This window comes from Halichoerus grypus, chromosome 10 (genome assembly GCF_964656455.1).
Source record: "Halichoerus grypus chromosome 10, mHalGry1.hap1.1, whole genome shotgun sequence".
In the NCBI taxonomy this organism is placed as follows: domain Eukaryota; kingdom Metazoa; phylum Chordata; class Mammalia; order Carnivora; family Phocidae; genus Halichoerus; species Halichoerus grypus.
The window spans coordinates 120,382,298-120,386,901 of record NC_135721.1 but is presented as its reverse complement, the minus strand read 5'-3'; the positions used below and the strand labels follow the sequence as shown (position 1 = coordinate 120,386,901).

The following is a 4,604-nucleotide window of genomic DNA, read 5'->3' as shown; positions in this document are numbered from 1 at the left end:
TCTGCTCCTTTTTACCACAGGACCTTTGTATATGTTACTCCCTCTGGTTTTAAAGCTCCCTCCCCACTTTTGCACTCTTAGGTGTCTAGGACTTAACTAATTTTTCTGTTTGATGTTTCTTTTTCAGAGAGTTTGACACTCTTACCCTCTCTTATCTACATTGTCTTTTTTTAATAGCCTATCTTCCTGTCTCATTATCTATCATCACATTCTATATTGGTCAGCTATTGCTGTGTAACAAAAAAAAAAAAAAAAAAAAGGGGACACCGAATCTCATCTCAGTGGTATTCAATAGTAAACATTTATCTCGTTCATGAGATGGTGGCTCTGCTTTCATCCATCTCCTGGGACCAGCAGGCTAGCTAGGGTATGTTCTCATGGCTCTGGCTGAGTGTAAGAGGACAAACCTCATTGTGTAAGTACATTCCAAATTCCTGCTTATGTCATGACTACTCACATTCCACTGGCCAAAATTTTGCCCCAAATCCATGGACAGGAGGACTGTTGTATGGTCAAATCTTGACGTAAAGAAGGGTGGGGACTTGGAGCCAATCTTTCAACCTACCCCATACACTTCACTTGATCACATTGAATAATTGATGATTTCTTTCTCTTTATTTGATGATTTCTTTCTTTTTTTTTTTTTTTACACGTTAACATTCTTAGTTTATTGATCCTCTCATGAAAAATCTGCACAACCAGATAAAGCCACTGCAGCATCTTTACTCCTTCTGTTGTCCAATCTCCAGCTCACTTTTTGCCAGCACCAACATTGGCTTTTGCAGTCCCCCTGACTTTCTTCATTCTGTTCTTGCGTTCCTTTCGCTGTTTTCTTGATGTCTTTTTCTTCTCATACAGGCCATGTCTTGCAAGTCTGTGTTTGGGTTCATTTTTCTTTGCATAATCCAAGGAATCATATATCATGCCAAAGCCGGTTGTCTTGCCACCACCAAAATGGGTTCTGAATCCAAACACAAATATGACATCTGGTGTGGTCTTGTACATTTTGGCTAGTTTTTCCCGAATTTCTGTCTTAGGTACTGTTGCCTTTCCGGGGTGAAGAACATCAATCACCATCTGTTTCCGCTGAAGTAGTCGGTTAGTCATAAACTTCCTGGTCCGGATAGTTACTGTGTTGTTCATGATGGCGGCCAAGCCTGATGATTTATTTCTTTATTTGATTATCTGTTATTTGTTTGTCTCCCCCTGGCCTGCATGCTTCCCGTGGGCACGGTGTGCCTGGCCCATTTACAATTGTATTCCTCAGTGCTTAGCTTTGTACCTGGCACGTACTAGACAATCAGTATTTAAGTAATTGGTTGAGTGAATGAATGAATGAATGAAGTAACTTTCTTTCTCTTAGCCTCTTTTCCTTGCCTGTAAAATGGGGATTATAATCTTTAGATCACTGAGTTGTTGGGAGGATTCCATTTAAGTGAGGCTTTGTTATCTGGAAGGCCCTTAGGATTTGGTAGTTGAAGGTCCAGCTCAAACTTAAGGACCCATCCTGACCCAGGGAACCTTACTATCTAAGGGCCCAGCACATCCTCCATCCCCTTCACTAGGGAGCACACTTCATGCTCCTTCTGTAGGCCAGTGAACTGCATCCAGGTTCCTGGAAGTCAGCATCCCCAGTCTGAATGCTCCCAGGTCCCCCTGCAGAATGGATGCCTTGACCCGCATAAGGAGCATCTGCTCCATGGCCAACCACTACATCTCAATGCCTCTGCCGATATGCCGGGTTGGCATGTGGAGGACGTTCTTTTCAGTATCATCTGCATCTGTCTAAGCAGAGGGCATCTTTAAAGGACAGGACACGTCACACCTATAAGAATGTCTTCCAGTATTTTCCCCAGTATAACCTAGTGGGCTGCACAAGAAGTCTTCTCTGGCCCAGGAACACTTGCTGAGGTGGGAGCCATGCTGGACTGGGGGCTTACTTGCCCAAGCCCTTCCCCCATCTCTGGCACACCTGGGAGCAGCAGGCCCTCCTTCCTGCTGGATAAGGTCAAGGGCTTCTCTGACCTAGCCAGCCTACTCATAACCCCTCCATCTGGGCTGCAGGGTCTCATCTTCTCTGGCCTTTACATCACTGATGACCTTTTTTCTTTCCTGTGGCTTGAAAATCATCATTGAAACGAACTTTCGTTGGCAATGTTCTTGGATCCAGGCCCTGCGCTGGGCCCTTTGACAAGCCTCATTCAATCCTCCCCACAACCTCAAGAGGTAGACAGCTTTATTATCTGCACTTTACAAATGACGAGACTGAGGTTCAAGTGGCTTGTTTGAGGCGATGCTCGTCTCTGTTCCTTCCCATGGAGACTTGTGTGTTTAGGGACTGGAATTCTCACCACACTAGGGGCTGGTTCCACCGCATCCTTGCTGTTCTGGAGGGCTATCTGCAGGGCTTGGGGACAGCATGGTTTTCCAGAATCCCAGGGCTTCATTGGCTACAGGGGAAGAGGAGGCAACCCCAGGGACTGTTTCTAGGCAGTGAGCTTGAACTTACTTTATTCATATATCACAGAGGCCAAGACATGCCGAGTCTGGGCTCTGGATCTCTCAGAAACACTCAGCCACCTCTGTTGCTGCAAAACTCATGTTTTTAGAGGATTTTAAAAAAAAAAAATTCCTAATGTGAAAGAAAAAAGCTACGTGATAAAAAAAAACCATCTGAGAGGCAGCCGCTACCATCTGCTGTGCATGCAGCTGTTCGATCGCAGACACCCCCCCGCCACTTCCCCTGATTAGCTTGGGGAGGGCTCCAGGCCCAAGGCTGGTGTGTTGGACTGGACCCAACACTTCTGAGCAGGAAGCCTGAGGCACCCATGCAAAGTGCTTTGAGAACCCCCATCCTGAGCCCAGCTCACCTCTCAGCTCCATAACTGCATGCTCTTGACTTAACATAGTCAAGCCATAATTCTTCCATCTGTAAAATGGCATAATATTTGTATGTGCCATCGACACAGAGAACTCGTGCACAAGGACTAGGTCTTGCTTTTGAGTATAAAGCAAAACCTCCACCTGCTTTTGGGTCTCTGAACCACATGGGTCCATCATTCATTCCCCTAATGTAAGTGACAGAGAGAGTGGAGATCTATTTTCACCACTACCATTTGGGCAGCTTCCTGCTGAAGGAAGAGGAGGCCATAGACAGTGAAAATGGTGATCACTTTTCTTGGCTGGATCTCCTCTGTCTGGAGGGGGGTCTTGATGGAAGGCTCAGTTGCAGATGTGCACCCAGTGGGTGAGCTCAAGGAGGCTAAAGAGTACTCTTTTTGAACTGGGGAGCTTTCAGAAGACCCAGAATCCAGGCTCAGCATGTCAGCATGCTGGGGTCTTAGGTTCTGGGACATATGGTTACAGAGAGCTCAAGCCCCCCTTAGCCAGCCTCTGTGTTCCTTCCCCAGGCTCTCAGTGACAGGTACCATGGCAGCCCGTGCCTCATAGATATGAGTTGACCATGGCAGAGAGGATGTCTACAGAGCACAGGAGCAGAATGGGATCTGACTACAGAGTAGGAGTCTCCTAACCTCATAGGGAGAAGGAGGATTGAGCAAATAGAATGACGCTTGGGGAAGCTCTCGGCACAATGACTGGGTCAGAGGAGTTGCTTGATGAATGCTAGCTATTTATATTATTATTATTATTATCCTTAGCATTGGTTAGTATTCTTGTTGTTACTGTCTTCATAATTTTTAGGAGTGGCAAGGTGAGGTAGAGGTGGCTAGCTGGCCACCAAAAATTTATGCTTCTTCTGTCACTGAAGAGAGTTGGTGCTTGGAGCAGCTGTCCAGAGAGGGACTACATTTCCCCGACTCCCTTGCATCTAGGTATGCCTATATGACTAGTTCTCATCAGTGGGATGGCTACCAGCAGAAATACTTCGTGTCAGTTTTAGGGCCCCTGGAGTTAAGAAGTGGCTCTGCCTTCTCCAAGCTCTTCCTCCACCTCCTGGCTAGAAGCTGAGGACTTTTCTGTGTGCCATGGATCATTTGGTAGACTAGTGATGCTTATGGACCCCTACTCAGCGTAATGATTTTCACTGCATGAAGTAAAATCCATAGGATTATAAAGGAAACCAATTATATTGAAACAGAGTTTTCTCCAAGGACTCCTTGGGGTTTGTGGACCCAGGTTAAATCTGCTAGAGCAGGGTTTCTCTGCGGCATCAATACTGACATTTTGGACTGGATACGTTTTTGCTGTGGGGCTGTCCTGTGCACGGTAGGATGTTTCGCAGCAACTCTGGCCTCTACCTACTAGATGCCGTAGCACTCTCTTCCCCAGTCAGGACAATCGAATGTCTTTCCAGGCTTTGAAAATGTCCTTGGAAGTGGAGGTAGGGGGACACAATCACTTCAAATTGAGAACCACTGTGCTAGAGGATGATGGGGCCACAAAGAGGAAGGAACTTGGGTCTGAGGCTTACCATAAGGAGGAAAGCTGCCCATTGACCAGTGAAACCTGCACTGGACTATTGCATGGGTGGGATTATTATGTTGAATCACTAAAACGTGAAAGGAAGAAGTGTACAGTGGACATCATATACCCATCATGTAGACTCTACAATTAACATTTTGTCTATTTGCTTTATAATATAT

At 46.0% G+C, this 4,604-nt stretch overlaps 1 pseudogene; it reads right to left on the bottom strand.

Moving 5' to 3' along the window:
* Window positions 1-653: 653 nt before the first annotated feature.
* Window positions 654-1,157, bottom strand: LOC118554092 (small ribosomal subunit protein eS24 pseudogene; annotated as a pseudogene).
* Between the last annotated feature and the right edge of the window lie 3,447 nt (window positions 1,158-4,604).